The sequence below is a fragment of the Chionomys nivalis genome, chromosome 11, assembly GCF_950005125.1.
Source record: "Chionomys nivalis chromosome 11, mChiNiv1.1, whole genome shotgun sequence".
Classification (NCBI taxonomy): Eukaryota; Metazoa; Chordata; class Mammalia; order Rodentia; family Cricetidae; genus Chionomys; species Chionomys nivalis.
In genome coordinates this window covers 32634905-32656751 of record NC_080096.1, presented here as the reverse complement: position 1 = coordinate 32656751, position 21847 = coordinate 32634905, and the positions used below count along the sequence as shown (strand labels likewise).

Below are 21847 nucleotides of genomic sequence, written 5' to 3'. Positions count from 1 at the left end.
TGTACGGCAGTGGACTTTCCTTCGCCCTGTCTGAGAGTCTGGTCAGGCTGGTCAGTTCTGCTCTCTGGGCTGGAGTACCTGGCTTTAGCCCAAATCATAGCTCCTGCACACCTGGTTCCATCTTTCATCTTACGACAGTCATGGATGAGCAGGTTGTCATCAGGCAAGAAGGTAGCAGAACTGATGGTGGTGGGTGTCTCAAATTGGACTCATGGATGGCCCAGGAGTAAAGGCGTCTACCGGTAACACGGCATTAGCAAGTGTTCTGATGTTGCCCGAAAGATCTACAAGAGCTAGTTCCAAGACAGGCTCCAAAACCATAGAGAAATCCTGTCTCGAAAAACCAAAAAAAAACACCCTGTCTCGAAAAACCAAAAAAAAGAAAAAAGAAAAAAAAAAGAAAAACCAAAAAAAAAAAAAAAAAAAAAGAGAGCCTCATCTGCATCTTGGGTGTTGTGAATATAAGAGCCTGAGCCATAGTTAACTTGGTTTTGTTATTGTTAGACCAGTAGTAGCCACCACAGCTTTCTTAGCTGACATGCTGTAGCCCGAGGACTGTAGGCCCGGCAGCACTGGCTCTTTTATAGTCGGTTTTCCCTGGGAACCTCTGAAGGAGGGGCAGAAGATTAGCAGTTAGTGTCTTCTCAAACAGGGTTAGAGAATTTTTAAATCCTGGGGCAACCTGGTCCAGGAATGTTGCCTGCTGTAACCCTCACCGGGCCTGTCCTTTTAAAGCAAAGATGGGTTGTCTCCCCTCTGCCAATGGGAGGCTGAAGAATGCATCTTTCAGGTCCCAGACAGTGGACCCCTGTTTCCTTAGAAGAATCTGCCTCACGAGAATCAGGTGCCAGGTTTCTTCACAACCAGGAGAGGCGAATTCCAGGGTGACTGGCAAGGCAAGAGGATGCTCGTCTCTCTGAGCCCAGGCAATACAGACTGCAGTATCCCTTTTGGTTCCCAGGGTCATCAGATATGAACATGGACGGGGGAGCGGAACTGCTTAATTGAATAATTACAGGATCTTACTGTTGGGCTAATCCTGGGTCTTGCTTTTTGCTCATACCTCTGAGAATCTTTGCTGCCAATCTGAGAGATAGCCCGGCTGTATCTTTTGGAGGCAGAACTTTCTTCTAGGAGACACTCTTTTTTTTTTTAATATTTATTTATTTATTATGTATACAATATTCTGTCTGTGTGTATCCCTTCAGGCCAGAAGAGGGCACCAGACCCCATTACAAATGATTGTGAGCCACCATGTGGTTGCTGGGAATTGAACTCAGGATCTTTGGAAGAGCAGGCAATGCTCTTAACCTCTGAGCCATCTCTCCAGCCCCCACCTTTTATTTTATTTTTTTATTTTTTTGTTTTTTCAAGACAGGGTTTCTCTGTGGCTTTGCAGCCTGTCCTGGAACTAGCTCTTGTAGACCAGGCCGACCTCAAACTCACAGAGATCACCTGCCTCTGCCTCCCAAGTGCTGGGATTAAAGGCATGTGCCACCACCGCCCAGTCCCTTTTTCATTTTATTCAGGAACAGTGAGAGGCTTTCTCTTCTCTGCCTCATTTGGCTTTTATGGAGAAAGAACACTGGAGATTGTACTTCGTTTTCTCCCGTACTTAACTGCATGGCACTAAGTCCAAGGCTGCTGTCCTGGAAGGCCATCTCCACACCAGATTGCCTAATCCTGGCTGATGGGATTTTATAGATGTTCATTTTTTTAATTTAGTTTATGTGCATTCGTTTTTTGCCGGCATGTGTGTAAGTGAAAGCACCAGGTTCCCTGGAACGGCCATGTGGGTGCTGGGAATCGAACCCTGGTTCTCTGAAAGAGCAGTCAGTGCTCTTAAACACTGAGCCACCTCTCCAGTCCCAAATGTTATTTTTTTTGTACTCACAATATACTATATTTCATGCTTTAAAGAGAAGAAAATGCCACGTGGTCCCCCACGGGTCCAACCACGGTGGTTCCCTGATGACCGTGGGTTGGTCAAGATTCTCAACTCAAAAGTTGCACACAGCAACCATGGTATCTGAGATCTACAGTCTGCCCCTTGAAGGTCTGAGTGAAAAATACTTTTCAAAGCACCCCAAAACAATGGGTGAAGAAGATCACATGGGACCTTAAACAAACCTTTTCTTACTTGGGAATTTCCCATATGCACCCCAATGACATTCACTTCTCAGACCTCCCAGGCTCATACCCCCACCCTTGTGATGCCCCCCCCAAAAAAACAAGGAAAATATAAAAGAATACCAAGTTCATTCTGTGTTGCCTATATTCTCCCTGTAGCCTGGTCAGACTGCCAGTGGCCAGCCCCTAAAAGAAAACTGAGTCCTTCCCACCCATGCCATGCCATCAACTGACAACAAAACCAACAAAAACATACAAGAAAGCTAATAAATAAAATTAAAGAAGGGCCCAAAGAAGCAGCATCAGTTCCCAACACCCGCTGGAACAATGAATGGAGAGCAAGTGAGCAGCCAGGGGCCACCAGGTCTGGCCCACTTGACAATCTTGTGTGTGAAGGTGAATCCATGCCTGGGTTGACATTGGTGTCCTTCATCATGATCTGCCTTTTCTTTACGGCCAGGTCTCTCTCTCTGGACCTGCAGCGGGTTTTTCTTTAAGCTAGACTGGCATCCAGCACTTCTCTTGTCTCTAAGGCCTCCCCACAGAGCTGGAGTTACAGGAACACACAAGACGATGCCTGGCTTGCTACTTGGGTGATACTTTATTTTTTCATTAGCAATTTTGTTTATTTAAACAAAGTTCACGCATTATCTGACTAAAATATGCCAACTGATTGTTTTTAGGCAGAATACAGTGTCCACAAAAAGGTCCTTTTGCTTTTCTGAAAGACCCATGTAAGAATTTTCAGAATTAGCAGGGTGCCGGTGGTGCATGCCTTTAATCACAGTACTTGGAAGGCAGAGGCAGGCAGATGTTTGTGAGTTCAAGGCCAGCCAAAAGCTCTCAACTAATGGGCTAAAGCTTTGGACAAATATTGGAAGCTTCATTGTGCCTATAGAGGTCAGAGTTCTGGGCAGCAGGTCGAAAAAAAATAAACAGAACAGTAAAAGAAACTCAAAACTCTCCTTAGAGTACAGCTTCTGGCCTGTTGCACCCCATGTGTGTGTGGGGGGGGTGCGTCTATCTCCTGTGATGCTATGTTTGGAAGCCCTGCCCCACGGCTTCCCTGGCTCAGAGAGCAGTCGCTGGAAGAGCTCCCGAGCCATTTCTTCCTTGAGTCCCTGCAGGTCCTCCAGTCCTCCACAGATGCTGTTCACTGGATGCTGAGGAACCCAGCGGACCTCTGAGACCACTCAGTTTCCTCTGTTCGACTCTGTGACCCCACGTTGTTCAAGCTGATAGTCAATGGGGCACGGGAACAAACTTGGAAAAGACCCTACATGGTGATTCTCCGCACTCCTATGGCTGTGAAGACAGCGGGCATTACACCATGGATCCAACTATAACCAGGTCAAGAAGCCACGGATGTCATTGCCACAGGGACTGTCTCCCAGGCTATGGGCCCATTCGTGTTAAGGTTTTACTGGAACCCCAGACCCTTCCACTCCCTGCCCTTCTACCTCCTCCTAAATCTTGTGTTTTAACCCAGGAGTATGAGCATAGAGGGTCATGGTCCAACACCCACCACCCTCAGGCCTGGCCTGGAAACTGAGGAAGACAGAAACAGGGAAGGTATTAGCTAGTGTGACTGCAGACACTTGACACATTCATCTTGACCCTTGCCTGCTGCTGCCCACCTTAAATGTCTGATTCTCATGGAGAGAAGAAAGATGTGAGAGTTAGTCTCTTGAAATAGAAATACAGAGCTGTGTGTTGGTGGCTCATGCCTTTAATCTCAGCACTTGGGAGGCAGAGGAAGACAGATCTGAGTTGAGGAAGGGTCTGAGGTTCCAATGAGACCTTAACAAGAATGGGTCCTGATCTACAAGAGCTAGTTCCAGGACAGGCTCCAAAGCTACAGAGAAACCTTATCTTGAAAACCCCCTCAGAAAAAAAAAAGAATAGAAAGATTCTGACCTTTTGACAAATAAGAAAAACCTAGGATTCAGACCCTACATATACCACAGGAAGGCACCCTGGGGATACAGTTAATGATTCCCAGGGAGACATCAGCTGCAGTTGCTGATTAAGCTTAAACCCCAGCTTCCTATATTACATAGGATCAGGAACTAACCACCCCTGCCATGCCATCAACTGACAACAAAACCAAAAAACTACAAAAGAAAGCTAAATAAAATTAAAGTTCCAAAGAATCACCATCAGTTCCCAACACCCGCTGGAACAATGAATGGAGAGCAAGTGAGCAGCCAGGGGCCACCAGGTCTGGCCCACTTGATAATCTTGTGTGTGAACGTGAATCCATGCCTGGGTTAACATTGGTGTCCTTCATCATGATCTGCCTTTTCTTTGTGGCCAGGTCTCTCTCTGGACCTATTTTTGTTTTAAAGCTAGATTGGCATCCAGCACTTCTCTTGTCTCTAAGGCCTCTCCACAGAACTGAGATTAAAGGAACACACAAGACGAAGCCTGGCTTGCTAATTGAGTGATAACTTTTTTATTAGCAATTGTTTATTAAAACAAAGTTCACACATTATCTGAGTAAAATATGACAACTGATAGCTCTTAGGCAGAATACAGTGTCCACAAGAAGAACCTTTTGCTTTTCTGAAAGACCCATGTGGTGGTGTACTTTAAACACACACCTTTAGCCACAGCACTAGGAAGGCAGAGGCAGGCAGAATTTGTGAGTTCAAGGTCAGCCTGGTCTACAGAGCTAGTTTTAAAGGTTGTATATTTCCCACATTTTAATAATTAAAGCAAGCTATTATTCATTTATAATTATTTTCTTCTGAGAGAGGGTTAGTTATTACATCACCAGGTTAGCCTCAAACTTAGAGCTGCTCTGCCTCCTAAGTGCTGAATTTAAAGTCCTTGTGCTAGCACCACTGATGTCAAACAAAGTCTAATCAGAAGAAATTTTTTTAGTGCTGAGAGTCCTTGTAGATAGAACAGGTATTAACAGCTTCACACACTTCCTGGTGGACTGATGGGTTAAGATGCCGGGTGGTGCCTTCTTTGATTCTGCCTTAGGTTGTCCAAATGTGGATAGTCCTTGTTCCACACTGCTCAACTAGAGGAGTGCCTCTCACAGTTCATTTTCGTGCATTTTCATGTGTTGGCTGAGCTCAGCGTAGTGGGCGAATTCCAACTGGCATCCAGGTGTGGTGCATTTGTAGGGCTTCTCCCCTGAAGTAGAGAGAAAGAGAGGTTTGTTACAATCAGAGAAAGGAGGCTCAGGGGACCCGACAGTAATCAAGGACAAGGCTAACCAAGATGGAGGAGACTGGAATATGAAAATGAATAGCTGCCTGGCTGGAGGTGATGGCGGCACACAACTTAAATCCCAGTACTCGGGATGCAGACAGGTGGATTCCTGTGCATTTTAAGCTAGTCTGGTCTACAGAGTAAGCTCCAGGAAGGGTCTAAGACTACAGAGAAAACCCTTCTCTACAAGACCTCCTGAGTAAATTAGGAGCATGAGGACCACGGGAGAGAGTTGAAAGGGAGGGGAGCAGAGAAAAATGTATAGCTCAATAAAATCAAGTAAAAAACAAACAAACAAAAAAACGACTCTCAAAAACCAACCAACCAAACAAAAAAACTGCAGGAGAGTTGAGTTGGAAAGACAAGAGGAAACCTTTGAAGGGGAAGAAAGAAAAACAGCAAAAGAGGTAAGGAAGGAATGAGCAAGAAAGCCAATGAAAGAGTAACAGAAGGAGGAGGTCCAAGCAGAGACAGTCCCTACGAAGATGGAGTCAACAGTCTCTGAGCAGGGCACATGCTAATAGCCCTAGGGACTTGGTGGCTCGGGTTGGGAGAATGTCCTCAACCAGGCTGTTCAAAACCAGTGTGGACAGCATGGTGGGACCTCATATCTCGGGTGTGGGGGATAAAAATAAAATAAAAAAGAACAAGCCCACGAACCTCTACAAAGGACCAAATTAATATCCCACGCATCCCGTCGTGTAGTACAAGGGACGCCACAGAGCCCAGAGCCCAGTCTTCTGGCCTCGGACCTGAGCTACCAATAAAACCTGTTTATCCACCCTCAAACTTGGCAACCTTCCCCAGGGTCTCCTGGGGTCCCAGACTTCCAGGAAGTGACAATAATCTCAAATAATATCAAAGCTCTATATAAAGGCACATAGTTGTAGCCACTCCCCTGCCCCCATACACACAGACCCTTACCCACCAGTGTGTTTGCTGCGAATATGCCATCGGAGGTGGGAAGTTCTTATGAATAGCTGTCCACATTGTTTGCACTTGTATGTCTTCCAATTGTTCCTTTTCTTCAACTCAGAGGCCCAAGTCACGAGGTCCTCTTCTTTCGCGACTGAGAGATTTCTTGCTGTTGAAGGAAAGCTTGAAGAACATTCTGGAAGCTGTTCTTGCGCCAAGTGAGAATTTGGAATAGATGGGGATCTGTCCTGAAAGTACAGCTTGTTACCCATAAGGGTAACAAGGGACATCACCTGTCCTGTATAATGGGTCAGGCCACCTCTGGGATTTGTCACCTGAGGGTCATAGAAGGTCTGGTCACCTCTGGGGTTTGTCATCTGCGAGCCATGTAAGGTCTGGTCTCCATGTAGGGTGGCCATCTGAGCCTGGTCAACACTGGGTGTTATCTTCTGACTTCTATACAGAGCCTGGTTACCCTCACAGGGCATCATCTGAGTCCTATAGGGAGTCTGGTGACCATTGGGGGTTGTCTTCTGACCCTCAAAGAAAGTCTGGTTACCAATGGGGAGTGTCGCCTCAACCCCATCCACTGGGTCATGGTTTGGTGTCATCTGACCCCCAAAAGAAGTCCGGTTACCAGTAGATGTCGTCTGAACCCCATTTGTAAGGTCACTAGTTGGAGTCATCTGACCCCCAAAGATGGTCTGGTTACCAATGGGGAATGTCGTCTCAATCCTATCCATTGAATCACTGGTTGAAGTCATCTGACCCTCAGAGAAACTCTGGCTTGTATTAGGGACCATTGTCTGAGTCCCATAATTGAGTAACTCACCACTGGGGCTTCTCATCTGACTCCTACAGAGAGGCTGGTCACCACTGTGGGCCATCTCCTTATGCCCATGACAAGTCTGGTCAGCATTGGGGGTCATCGTCTGACTACAACAGGAGGCTTGGGCACCCCCGGAAGAGATTGGACAATCTTCCATTTGGACTTGATTGCCACTGAAGCTCATCGCTGTCCTTTATGGGGGAGCAAGTGGTGCACAGGGCTGAAGCTGAGCTGGGGTTCTGGCCTGGTCCTTATGTGGCAGGCAGATTTAGAGAAACTCAAGTTCCTCAGATGTTTGGAGGATGGAGGCAAGCTCTTTGTAGATTTTGAGTCTTGAGGACCTAATAAGAAAAGTGAGAAGGCCAATCAGTCCCGGCTCAGACCGACCCCAGTCCTGACCCCATTCTTTGTCCTAACCAGCGGCATGTCAGTCCATCCAACCACCGGTTCTTTCCAAAAGGGCGCTGTTGCCTCTCAAATGCCCTCCACGACTCTGGAATTGACAACCTGCCCACTGCAGCCTCACACACACACAGTGACACCTCTAGAGCATGAACCTATGCTGCTGCCATCTTCCAAACAATGGTGGAAAGCTAAAGGAAGCAAGAGTGTCCCTGAATCCCAGCAGGTCTAAGCTGAAACTTGCAAAGGTCAGACAGTTTCAGAGATACCGGGAAACGACAATATCAAACTTTTCTACGAATGAGCGCAGGAGGTGGGCGTCACAGCCATTACTGTTTGTAAAGAGAAAACAGCTCCGTGCAGTGGCAGACACCTAAGCAGAGCTACAGATGCATTTAAGGACTGGAACTTGACAAACCCGCAAGCTGACTTTATTCACAACATAGGTGATTCCAGAATAAAATAAACTCAAAAGTGGCAGACAAGGGAAGAAGATGAGAGCAGAGGAAGCAGAGGAAAGTCAGCTGAAATAAAAATTGATTCTAGTCGGGTGATGGTGGCGGCGCACGCCTTTAATCCCAGCACTTGGGAGGCAGAGACAGGTGGATCTCTGTGAGCTCGAGGCCAGCCTGGTCTACAGAGAGAGAAACAAATATTTCCAAAGAAGATTGTGTTTCAAAAATGAATAGCCAGACATGGTGTCACTTGCCTTTAATCCCATCAAGCTAGGAGAGGCAGGCAGATCTCTGTGAGTTCGAGGCCAGCCTGGTCTACAATGTATCCCAGGAAAACATAGGGAAACCCCGGTGCGAAAATCCAAAATAAATAAGTAAACCAACAAACAAACAGATAGGGTCTGGGCTGGCCAGGGTTCTTCAGTGTCTGCCTTCACGCTGTTCCCTAGCAAGGCAGTGATTGTTCCCCAGAATGGAGACAGGGATGTACCCGCCATATGGCTGGGTGAGGAAGGGGCTGGAGCAAATTCCTCATTTCCAGTATTTGACCAAAACCATACCTGACCTAATTACTGCTCCAAAGAGCATCTGGATGCCCTTCATGGAGACAGAAGAACTGCCACGGTCCCAGGGTCATGGCAGCCGTGAGGTGTGCAGAGACAAATCAGGACATGCTCTTGTATTGGAACTGCACGGACTTGGGAGATAAAACAAAGAGTCCAAGTGGGTACTTCAGCCGTGCCTCCTGGCAGGGGGAGAACAAGGCCAACTGCCCTCTACATCCTATACCGTTTGGCTTCCCTGGTGACCCTTTTCTTCCCCAGAAGGAACCACAACTGGCAGATAGGCTGGACGCCAGTGTGTACGAGTTTCCTGATGGCGATCACCTTCAGACCAAAGTTCCATGAACTGATTAGTGTGGAGAAGTCTGCAGGAGTCAGGATGACTCCCGCCCTGCAGCACGCCAGGATGGGCAAGAAGAGCATCTATTACCACACAGCACTAGACACAAAGGGTCCAGTTAAGCTACAAAAGTGCCTGAAGCCGGGCGGTGGTGGCGCACACCTTTAATCCCAGCACTTGGGAGGCAGAGGCAGGTGAATCTCTGTGAGTTCGAGACCAGCCTGGTCTACAAGAGCTAGTTCCAGGACAGGCTCCAAAATCAGAGAAACCCTGTCTCCAAAAACAAAACAGAACAAAAAACAAAGAAAAAAAAACCAACTAACCAAACAAACAAACATGCAAATAAATAGCCAGGCATGGTGGCACTTGCCTTAATTTCAGCACTCCGAAGGCTGAAGCAGGCAGATCTGACTTATTTGAGGTCATCCTGGTCTATGGTAGTTGATTTCCAGAACAGCCAAGGCTTACATAGAAACCTAACAGTCTTTTGGCTGCCAGAAGCAGTTACTCTCATTCCCATACTCTGAATCAGACAGATATACATAAACTAAAACCAAAAGATAAAAAATATAGTCCTGGAAGAGCATCTTAATATCCAGTTGCTATCCCGTTAAGACATGCTTACCTTCCTTCCCAGACAGCTAGGCTGAAGTTCCCCTAGGCCGATAGCTATTTCCTCCAAAATGGAGCTTTCTAGATCCTGATGAATACCTGCAAAAAACTCAAAGATCACTGTGCGGTTGTGGCACACACCTTTAAATCCCAGCCCTAGGGAAACAGAGCCAGGTGGCTCTGAGTTTGAGGCAAGCCTGGTCTCCAAGAGCTAATTCTAGGACAGGCTGCAAAGCTACAGAGAAACCCTGTCTCAAAGAAACAAAAAAGGGGGAAAAACCCCAAGCATCCAACTAACAAAAAAACAAAAAAAAAAGGAAAACAAAACAAAAAAGCAAAAAACAAGGAGGGCTTTCTGGGGCAACAGTACCCACTCTGGTCTCTATCCTTCTGGTCCGTCTGTCTCCTCCCCCGCCCCCGCAGCACCATTGTAACAATTATTTTATAGGCCGGGCATTGTTAAAGTGGCCTTCGATGTCTGCACAAGGGAGGCAGAGGTAGGTGGATTTCTTGTAAGTTCCAGGCTAGTTTGGTTATAGTGAGTTTCAGGACAGCCGGGCTATGTAGAGAGACCGTGTCTTACACACACACACACAACATGCAAAAACAAAACAAAACAAACAAAAAAAAATCCACAAAAAAAAAGAGAGAGAGAAAAGCCGGGCGGTGGTGGCGCACGCCTTTAATCCCAGCACTTGGGAGGCAGAGGCAGGCGGATCTCTGTGAGTTCGAGGCCAGCCTGGTCTACAAGAGCTAGTTCCAGGACAGGCTCCAAAGCCAGAGAAACCCTGTCTCGAAAAACCAAAAAAAAAAAAAAAATCCAATTTTATTTTTATTATTTATTTATTTGAAACAGTACCTGTCTACATAGCCCTGCCTATCCTGGAACTTCTTGTGTGGATCAGGCTGGTTTTGATCCCCAGTTTTGGGATTAAGGGCATGTGCCACCATGACAGGTTTTGTTTTATTGTAAATTATTCTTACTGAAATAATTGCTGAAACTCCGTATGTAGATCAGGTTGGCCTTGAAATCAGAGATCTAGGGGCTGCAAGAGATGGCTCGGCAGTTAAGAGCACTGACTGCTCTTCCAGAGGACCTGGGTTCAATTCCCAGCACCCACACGGCAGCTCATAAGTTTCTGTAAATCCAGTTCCAGGATGCCCTGACACCTTCACACCATTGCACTTAAAAAAATAAATACATCACAAAAAATTCTTAAAGAAAAACCAAAGGTAATAAAATAAAAATCCTATTTCCCATGCTGCACCACAGACTTTCTCTTTCTTTTCTTGTTGCAACCGCTTCTGGAGTCTCTGGTTACCGTCCAGCCATGGCCAAATACAAAAACCACACCACACACAACCAGTCCCGAAAATGGCACAGAAATGGCATCAAAAAACCCTGGTCACAATCTCTCAAGGGGGTCAACACCAAGTTCTGGAGGAGCATGCGCTTTGCCAAGAAGCACAAGAAAGGCCTGAAGACACAGGCAAATCATGTAAAGGCCATGAGCTCATGAGCAGAGGCCATCAAGGCCCTGGTGAAGCCCCAGGTGGTAAAGCCCAAGTTGCCAAAGGGCCCCAGCTCCAAACTCACTCTTCTCGCTTTCATTGCTCACCCCAAGCTTGGGAAGCAGATTAGAAGCTACATGGCCAGGGGGCGTAGGCTCCAAAAAAACAAATCCCAAAGTGAAAGCCAAGGCAGAGGCCTCAGCTGCAGCTCAGGCTCCCAAAGGTGCCCAAGCCCCTGTGAAGGCCTCATAAAAAAAGGCCTCATAAAAAAGGTCTCAAACTGGGCGTTGGTGGCGCTCGCCTTTAATCCCAGCACTTGGGAGGCAGAGGCAGGCGGATCTCTGTGAGTTCAAGACCAGCCTGGTCTACAAGAGTTAGTTCCAGGACAGGCTCCAAAACCACAGAGAAACCCTGTCTCGAAAAACAAAATACAAAACAAAACAAAACAAAAAAAAAAAGGTTTCAGTCTGCCGATGTGAAGACAGATGGACTGGTGTGAATATCTATACAGTATTTGAGATATTCAGGACCTTATGCCGTTTTTTACAAATAAACTTGAGGCAAGATCTGTTCAAAAAAAGAAAAAGAAAGAAACCAGAGGCCGGGCGGTGGTGGCGCACGCCTTTAATCCCAGCACTTGGGCTGGCGGGCGGATCTCTGTGAGTTCAAGACCAGCCTGGTCTACAAGAGCTAGTTCCAGGACAGGCTCCAAAGCCACAGAGAAACCCTGTCTCAAAAAACCAAAAAGAAACCAGAGATCTGCCTGCCTCTATCTCCAGGTCACAGTCTAATCCTGATAACGACCTGCTCTGGCATTTACACACCCTTGCATCCTGCTTAAGGTTTTGGCAATGGCTACAGCTCGGAAAGGCAGTCGTGGCGAGGCACGTCACCGACGTCTGTACACGCCGCGTTTGTCTAGTGAAGACAGGCCCTGATGCTCAGCAAATGAGCCCCTAAATAACAGGGCCTCTTCAAATGCTTCTGCCTTACTACTCCCATTAGCTGAGCCCCCGACTTTCTAGCGTTTCTGACCTACCCAACCTCAGAACTTCCAGGCAAGTTGACAACCCTTCCCAATGAGATTCGAAGCCCAGACTCACCGAAGCAGAATGAGGACGTAGAACTCAGGCGGTACCTAAGGACAAAGATGCTCAAGGTGGACTGGGAGAAAGAAACCCACTCACAGAACAAAGCTGGCATTGGCTTTTATAGTCCCTAGCTTTTGGCCCCACCTTTTGGGGAGGAGCCTGGCTCAGCAAGGGTCTACCTACCAAGCTTTTGGGATTGGGGGAAGGGAAGGAAGTGTAGAAGTTCTCAACCTATGAATATGAACTCAGGAAGCAGAGGCCTGCGGATCTCTGTGAGTTGGAGAGCACTCTGGTCTTCAAAGTGAGTTTTAGAACAGCCAGAGCTGTTACTTAGAGAAATCCTCTCTGGAAAAAGAAATAACAAAAAAGAAAAAAGAAAAACCTTGGCCTCCCAAGAAGCTATTTGGTGTCCTCCACTGTTGGGCCACTGACCTTGCTTCCCAACAAATGGCCCTAAGATCAGTGGGGCCTATTTATATTATGATGACATAGCCCTACCTGGTGCTACCACCTGAGACTCCCTCCATGGGAAAGAACCGCCAGCTCAAACCCAGGGGTTGTGGAGGACACCAGAGGGAAAGGTCATTCTCCCAGAGACAACAGGCAAGACTTTGGGGTCCACGAAACTTTCCGAGTTGCTCAGACCAAGGTATGTTTATTTCTAAACTGACCAGCCTGGGATGTCCCAGCCAGATGTCAGGTTTGTGCTCAAGTCAATTCAAAACAGAGAGCCCTTCCCCAGGAAGGAGATCGGCCTTATCTTTTTTTTCTTTTTTCTTTTTCTTTTTCTTTTTTTTTTTTTTTTTTGGCTTTTCGAAACAGGGTTTCTCTGTGGTTTTGGAGCCTGTCCTGGAACTAGCTCTTGTAGACCAGGCTGGTCTTGAACTCACAGAGATCCGCCCGCCTCTGCCTCCCAAGTGCTGGGATTAAAGGCGTGCGCCACCACCGCCCGGCTTTCTTCCTTTATTTATTTTTTTTTTGGGGGGGGGGTTTATCTTATAGATACCTTTTCCAGGTTTCTAGAAGTGTTCTCCACCAGGACTGGAACTGAAAGACCTGGATAAATCCAGACCTCCCCTGCAGGAAGAAAACAGCCAAAAATCCAAGCGGGAAGAGAAGAATCAGAAATCTAGGATTATCTGGTTCAGTGACTGTGTTTCAGGAACTAGCTGAAGATAAAATTAGATTGTTATCTTGAGAATAATCTTGAGAAACGAGGGAGTTTCCCCCTTGTGATTTTAGGAACTAGCTGATTATGACCTTGAGTGATCTTGAGAGGCAGGGAGTTGTGCCCTTGTGACTTTCTGTGGCACCCTCCCTGCCCCTTTCGGATTATTGGGCTGTGGTTTCTTCCTCTAAAAACCCTTTCTCCAGGTCACTCGGGGTCGAAGTCTTCCCCTTGCTTGGGTTATGAGTCTTGGCCCCTGCGTGGGTTATGAGTCTCATCTCATCAATTAAAGCCTTGTGTGATTGCAGCAAGGACGGTCTCTCATGAGTTCCTGGGGGGGTCGTATTATCCCAAGACTTGAGTGAGAGTCTCCCCAGCACTGGGGGTCTTTCAGAACTACTCGAACAGTACCTTGAAAGCTCCTCCAGAAACTGGTCCCCTGATTTGGCCTCCCCCGTAGAAATGAGGTTCGACAATGGCCTGGCTTTCATAGCCAAAATCTCTCAATTGATGGGCTAAAGCTTGGACAAATATTGGAAGCTTCATTGTGCCTATGGAGGTCAGAGTTCTGGGCAGCAGGTAGAAAAAAAATAAACAGAACAGTAAAAGAAACTCAAAACTCTCCTTAGAAGCCAGGAGGTGATGGCGCACGCCTTTAATCCCAGCACTCGGGAGGCAGAGACAGGCGGATCTCTGTGAGTTCAAGGCCAGCCTGGTCTACAAGAGCTAGTTCCAGGACAGGAACCAAAAGCTACGGAGAAACCCTGTCTCGAAAAATCCAAAAAAACAAAAAAACAACAAAAAAAAACCTCTCCTTAGAGTCCAGCTTCGGGCCTGTTGCACCCCATTTGGGGGGGGAGTGCATCTATATCCTGTGATGCTATGTTTGGAAGCCCTGCCCCACGGCTTCCCTGGCTCAGAGAGCAGTCGCTGGAAGAACTCCCGAGCCATTTCTTCCTTGAGTCCCTGCAGGCCCTCCAGTCCTCCACAGATGCTGTTCACTGGACGGTCAGAGCAACCCAGCGGACCTCTGAGACCACTCAGTTTCCTCTGTTCGACTCTGTGACCCCACGTTGTTCAAGCTGATAGTCAATGGGGCATGGGAACAAACTTGGAAAAGACCCTACATGGTGATTCTCCGCACTCCTATGGCTGTGAAGACAGCGGGCATTACACCATGGATCCACTATAACCAGGTCAAGAAGCCACGGATGTCACTGCCACAGGGACTGTTTCCCAGGCTATGAGCCCATTCATGTTAAGGTTTTACTGGAACCCCAGACCCTTCCACTCCCTGTCCTTCTACCTCCTCCTAAATCTTGTGTTTTAACCCAGGAGTATGAGCATAGAGGGTCATGGTCCAACCCCCACCACCCTCAAGCCTGGCCTGGAAACTGAGGAAGACAGAAACAGGGAAGGTATTAGCTAGTGTGACTGCAGACACTTGACACATTCATCTTGACCTTCGCCTGCTGCTGCCCACTTTAAATGTCTGATTCTCATGGAGAGAAGAAAGATGTAAGAGTTAGTCTCTTGAAATAGAAATACAGAGCCGCGCGGTGGTGGCTCATGCCTTTAATCTCAGCACTTGGGAGGCAGAGGAAGGCAGATCTCTCTGAGTTCAAGGCCAGCCTGCTCTACAAGAGCTAGTTTCAGCCGGGCGGTGGTGGTGCACGCCTTTAATCCCAGCACTTGGGAGGCAGAGGCAGGCGGATCTCTGTGAGTTCGAGACAAGCCTGGTCTACAAGAGCTAGTTCCAGGACAGGCTCCAAAACCACAGAGAAACCCTGTCTCGAAAAACCAAAATAAAAAGTAGAAAGATTCTGATCTTTGGGAAACAGGAAAACCTAGGATTCAGACCTTCAGACCCTACAAACACCACAGGAAGGCACCCTGGGGATACAGTTAATGATTCCCAGCCAGAAATCAGCTGCAGTTGCTGATTAAGCCTTGACACTGGCTTCCTATATTACATATGAACAGGAACTCACCAGACTATTAGCCCATAGATCATCAAATTGCAGTATGACTGGGGACAGTCCAAATTAGCGTTAGAGACTTGGAACGGACTGAAACTCTTAACCTAAACTCCCCCTTATTCTGACGTCTGCTATTCTGCTTTGTTGGTTAACTCGTTCAGACAACAGCAATACTACCGAGCCCCTGAGACTACTGGGTGGGTGTGGCAACTAAATGCTTTCCAAACTAAGTAGACAGGTTGATCGGGACCTAGAGGTAGTAATGTTTCCAACAGTTAGATTCCCTTAAAGAAATGGTCCTACAAAAGCAGAGGGGCTCAGACTTCCTTCTCAAGAGATAAGGTGACTGCGCATGGCTTTGGGAAAAACTTGTTTCTGTACTAATTGATCATGAGTAATTAGAGAAAATCTTGCCATGGTAGAGGAAAGCCTCAAACAGAAAGAGACAAAACCATGAATTAGATGTCTGGTACCAGTCTCTGGTTTTTTTTTGGTCCTGCTGCCTCCACTCTCAATACTGGCTGAGCCTTTCCTTCTCATTGTGATTGGATTAATGGCCGGGCCCTGCATCTTAAACTATATGGCCAATTATGTATCAGTTCAGGAAAGTTAATGGCCCTTAGCCCCATCTACACCTCTTTTTTTTATTATTATTGATTTTTATTGAGCTCTACGTTTTTCTCTGCTCCCCTCCCTGCCACTCCCCTCCCTTTAAACTCTCTCCCAAGGTCCCCATGCCTCCAGTTTACTCAGGAGATCTTGTCTTTTTCTACTTCCCCCATCTACACCTATTTAAAGCAGGCCAAGTCCATGATTTGAGTCATTCACTAAGAGCAGTGTGGTATGGAACAGGGCCCAAGACTGAGCAAGCATCTCTGTTGGATACCCCACAACAGTTTCTAGGGCTCCTGGCTGCCTAACAAGCAGCATTAGTCCAGGGTATAAACCCCAGGGTAGGGGCTCTGAAGTTACGAGCCCATGCTATCCTCATACGGAGGATCTAAGCTGGATTCTCAGCACCGACATTGGGCAACTCATAACTACTTATAAATCCAGCTCTGGGGACCCAGTTCCCTATTTTGCACTTGGAGAATAACTGCATTCGCACATGCATATATCCATACAGAAACATAAATACTCTCACGATTGAAAATAAATAGCCAGGGCCGGGTGGTGGTGGCAAGCACCGTTTATTGCCCGCAGAGGCAGGCAGATCTCTGTGAGTTCAAGGCCAACCTGGTCTATAAGAGCTAGTTCCAGAGCAGGCTACCAAAGCTGCAGAGAAACCCTGTCTAAAAAAACCCAAAAGAAGAAGAGCTGGGTGGTGGTGGCGCACGCCTTTAATCCCAGCACTCGGGAGGCAGAGGCAGGCGGATCTCTGTGAGTTCGAGGCCAGCATGGTCTACAAAGGGAGTTCCAGGACAGGCACCAAAGCTACATAGAAACCCTGTCTCGAAAAACCAAAAAATTAAAAAATTAAAAAAAAAAAAGAAGTTGGGTTACATCATGGGGAAGAGGTAGGGAGACGTGGCGGAACGTAGATTAATATAAACAAGTTAACTTAAGTTATATGAGCTAATTGGAAACAAACCTAAGCTAAGGCCAAGCTTTCATAATTAATAAGCAATCTCTGTGTCAGTATTTGGGGGCTAGCAGTCCCGAAAGAAAGTCTGACAAGAAAGCGTAACTACCTGCTTTGATTCCACAAGGGCTAAGGGTGTTTCTCCTCTAGCCTTGGAAGGGTCAATGCTCAGTCTGGACTAACTCTTCTGCTCGGGGGAACATGCCACTCTTTAGTCCCTTATCAATACACGGAGCAAGCAAAGCAGTGTGTTAGGAGCAAAGATCGGGGGCCTCGGAGAGACATGGCTGCTCTTCCAGAGGACCTGGGCTCAACTCCCAGCGACCACATGGCAACTCACAACTGCATCGGATTTCAGTCTCAGGGGACCTGATGCCTTCTTGGGCACACACATGACGCATGGACACCCATGCAGGCAAAACATCCATAACTTTAATAAAAATAGTTTTCAGGTTGTTTTGCTTTTTTGTTTTGGTTTTGATTTTCGAGACAAATTTTACTCACTCTGCAGACCAGGCTGGCCTCGAATTCAAAATGCCTCTGCCTCCCGAGTGCTGGGATCAAAGGCCTGTGCCATCTCTACCTGGCATAAAAATAGTTGTTTTTATTGTCTTGTTTTTTTTTTAAAAAAAAAAAAAAGCAAAGATCCGTGGCATGCTATGTTAGAGCCGAGCAGGACAGTCCATGCCAATCCTAGTAACTATGAGAGACAATGCCAGACTGTTCATGAATTTGCTGAGTGGCAAAAGATTCCTCAAACACCACAGTAGGAGACATCGTGAACAAAATGCAAATTTTCTGGTTCCTATGAATACACAAACCAGTAAATGTGGGGAAAATACATAAAGGGCGTGCATTCACTTGTAAGAGTTCTCATAGAATCCCCCCTTTTTCAAAAGGAAGTTCTTTGTGAGGGCCTTACACCACTCTTGTTCTGAGACTGAATATTGACGCCTTGTTTCAAGTTGTGTTGGTTTTTTTGTTTGTTTGTTTGTTTTGTCAGCCCTGGCTATCCTAGAACTCCCTGTGTAGACCAGGTTAGCCTCAAATTAAAGGCATTCTCCTGCTTCTGTCTCCCTTATGCCAGGGACTTGCTTTACCAATACTTTTGTATCTGTCTAGGCTCTACTTCATCATCCGTCATCCAGAATTAATGACTACCCACTACTTTACATAAATAAACTGCCTTAATTTTCCTTTTTGTATCACAGATGTACGTATTTAAAAATAACAGGACTCGGGTGTGGCTCAGGGGTAGAGCAGTGGATTAGTCTGTGCAAGACACTGGGTTCAATTTCCAGCATGATAAAAATAAATTTAAAAATAAAAATAATTTCCAGGCAGGCCGGTAGTGACATAGACTTTTACTCCCAGCACTGGGGTGGTAGAGGCAGGTGGATCTCTGTGAGTTCAAGGCCAGCCTGGTCTACAAGAGCTAGCTCCAGGATAGCCAGGGCTATACAGAGAAACCCTGTCTTGAAAAACCTAAAATAACAACAACAACAAAAATAGTAATTTCCAATTTGAACTTTATAAGTATTATACATGGGCTTCTGGAACTTGCGTATGTTCCGTCTCTAACATTCCTTCATGGTGTTGATAAGACCAATGTGTTCATTTCACTCACGGTGGCCAAAGTCCTAAGTAACTCAGTGATGAAGTAGCCCTGCATTTGGTGATACACGCCTATATCCCATACTTGGGAGGCAGAGGCAGTAGGACCAGGAGTTCAAAGTTCAAGGTCATGTACGAGGCCAGCCTGGTCTACAGATCATGTCAAAAAAATTAAAAAAGGAAAGGGAATGTTTATTATTTATGTTGGTTCGCAGTTTGCAGTTGCCAGCCCTTAATGAGTTGGCCCCATTGTCTGTGAGCTTGCGGTTGTCATGGCAGCACTCAGCAGAGGAAAGAGGAGAAGCTGGAGCAGTAAGGTCTTACCTTCAGAGGTCTTCCTTCCTCCGACTGGTCCCTAATGGTTCCTTCACCTCCCAGCGTCAGATGGGAGACAAAGTTTGCAACACAGGGCCCATTCAAGGACGTTCGAGATTCAAAACACAAAACAGTGGAAACAAACAAAAACATCAGTAACAAGACACTCTATGGCAGGGGTAAGAGACCAGGGAAATTTTGTGCTTGGGTCTTACATCAAATGCAACAACTACTAAAAGAAAAGATGATAGTTATCCCTCATTATCCACATCTAATCTGTTGGATCATGAATTTTTGGACAAAAGGAGACTATATTCCATTAACTTAAATGGTAACATATTCCCAACCCATCCTAAAACCCCCAATCACATCCCTTCCATTTTACTAAAACTCATAACAACCCCTGAAGTATTTCACATTAAAGCCCCTAATTACATTTTATTTAAAACTTAATGGACTCGTTAACAGACATGGCAGTGTGCAGAGCGCTGTCCTGGGTGATAACCACAATCCCTGTCACAGGGTGACAAGTGTGCCCTGAGACATCATCGGTCTGAATCCAGCCAAGAAAGAGCAAGAGGCGAAAGAAGCGACCTGTTGTGATTTAAACAGGGCAAGATTTTTTAAAAAATATTTATTTGTTATGTATACAATAGTCTATCTGTGTGTATGCCTGCAGGTCAGAAGAGAGCACCAGACCTTATTAGAGATGGTTGTGAGCCACCATGTGGTTGCTGGGAATTGAACTCAGAACCTTTGGAAGAGCAGGCAATGCTCTTAACCACTGAGCCATCTCTCCAGCCCCGATCTGATTTTTTTTTTTAAGATTTATTTATTTAGCCGGGCGGTGGTGGCTCACGCCTTTAATCCCAGTACTCGGGAGGCAGAGGCAGGCGGATCTCTGTGAGTTCGAGACCAGCCTGGTCTACAACAGCTAGTTCCAGGACAGGCTCCAAAACCACAGAAAAACCCTGTCTCGGAAAAAACCAAAGCCGGGCGGTGGTGGCGCACGCCTTTAATTTCAGCACTCGGGAGGCAGAGGCAGGTGGATCTCTGTGAGTTCGAGACCAGCCTGGTCTACAAGAGCTAGTTCCAGGCCGGGCGGTGGTGGCGCACGCCTTTAATCCCAGCACTCGGGAGGCAGAGGCAGGTGGATCTCTGTGAGTTCGAGACCAGCCTGGTCTACAAGAGCTAGTTCCAGGACAGGCTCCAAAACCACAGAGAAACCCTGTCTCGAAAAAGAAAAAAAAAAAAATTTATTTATTTATTTATTTATTCTGTATACAATGTTCTGTCTGTGTGTATGTCTGTAGGCCAGAAGAGGGCACCAGATCTCTTTACAGATGGTTGTGAGCCACGGTGTAGTTGACGGGAATCGAACTCAGGACCTTTGGAAGAGTAGACAATGCTCTTAACTACTGAGCCATCTCTCCAGCCTTAAGATTTTTGTTTTTGTTTTCAATATCTGTACACACATACAGTGAATGGTTTGCCTGTATGTCCACTATATGTAAGCCTGGTTCCCACAGAGGTCAGAAGAGGGCATCAGATGCCCTGGAACTGGAGCTATAGGAAATTGTGAGCTGTCGTGTGGGTGCTGGGAATCGAACCTGGATTCTCTGCAAGGGCAGAGGTGCTCCTAACCCCTGAGCCATTTCTCCAGCCCCATGAACAGGCAAAACTTGATAGATACACAGAAAATTTAAAATATAGGGGACTGGGTATAGTGACACACATTTGTAACCCCAGAACTCAGGAAGGAGGGATGGGTTTCACTGCAAGTTCAAGGCCCGGCTGGTCTACACACCAAGTCCTAGGCCAGTCAAGGCTAAAGTTATTTAGTGGTGGGAGGTACAACCTGACACCTTGTAGAGGCCAGAGGCCAACTCAAGGCAGTCTGTTCTCTCTTTCCTTCATGCAGGGCCTGGGGATCAGACTCAGGTATTCAGGCTTGGCGAAAAGCACCTTTACCCACCGAGCGGTCTCACAGGTACAGGCTGGGTTACGTGGAAAGAGCCTTTCTTTAAACAAAGTTAAAATACAATGAAAGACCAACAATAGGGAACAAGAGTCTGGGCTGAGCACCTAGTTGAATTGTCAATGTTTGCCTGACATGCAGGAATTCCAGAGTGACCTAGCAGTAGGGAAGTAAAGGCAAGAGAATCCAGAGTTTAAGGTTGTACTTGGTTATGGAGTGAACTCCCAGCCAGCCTGGGCTACAGGAGAGACCCTATCTCAAAGGAAGAAAGAAAAAATGGGAGGTAGAGAGAAAGAAAAGAGGACAGAGAACACTTCCATAGTACCCTGGAGCTGAGAGAGTATACAAAACAGAGATTGCAGCTCACGCCTCACTGGAGAATGCATAGCTGAAGAAGGCAGGAAGGTTTATTGCTTTGTAGCCACTGGGGTAGCGGGGCTGGACGGACAGGGAACAACACTCTAGGTATAAGGGAGATGGGGGTGGGTAGGAACAGGAGGAGAAGGAACTGGAAGCATGGAACACTCTCTCCATGATCCCCTAAGAAGGACCGAGGGCTCAGAGTTCAGAGAGACAGGCCTGGGATTGAGTGGAGGGTCTGCAGAGGCGGTATGGGTAAGGCTGGACGTGAGCAAGGCCTGGTAGAGAGGGCTGCAGAAATGGGACAGCTTGCTGGGCGGCACTGTAGCTTCAGAGTCAATGAATGAGGTGGGACTGGTGAACGTTCAGACAAGCAGAGGCGTGGAGGAAGCTGTAGGCAGACACGGAGGAAAATATAGAAAATGACAGGCATGGTGGCGCACGCCTTTAATCCTAGCACTCTGGAGGCAGAGGCAGGCGGATCGCTCTGAGTTCCGAAGAGATGGCTCAGCAATTAAGACCCCTTGCTGCTCTTGCAATGGACTTGGCTCCATTCCCAGCATTCACATGGCTGCTCACAACTGTCTGTAGCTCTGGGTCCTGAGGATCTGACACCCTCTTCTGACCTGCATAAAGGAGGTGCACACACACATGCAGGCAAAACACTCATACACAATTTAAAAATAAACTTAGTATATAAGATAACAAATCCAGCCAGGTTGTGGTGGGGCATGCTTTTAATCCCAGTACTCAGGAGGCAGAGGCAGGCCGATCTCT

General features: G+C 46.9%; 2 pseudogenes; both read left to right on the top strand.

Annotated features, from left to right (window-relative positions):
• Positions 1-140: 140 nt before the first annotated feature.
• LOC130884321 (serine hydrolase RBBP9-like) lies at positions 141-9520 on the top strand (annotated as a pseudogene).
• Positions 9521-10802: 1282 nt separating this feature from the next.
• On the top strand, positions 10803-11235 carry LOC130884320 (60S ribosomal protein L29-like; annotated as a pseudogene).
• The last annotated feature ends 10612 nt before the right edge of the window (positions 11236-21847 follow it).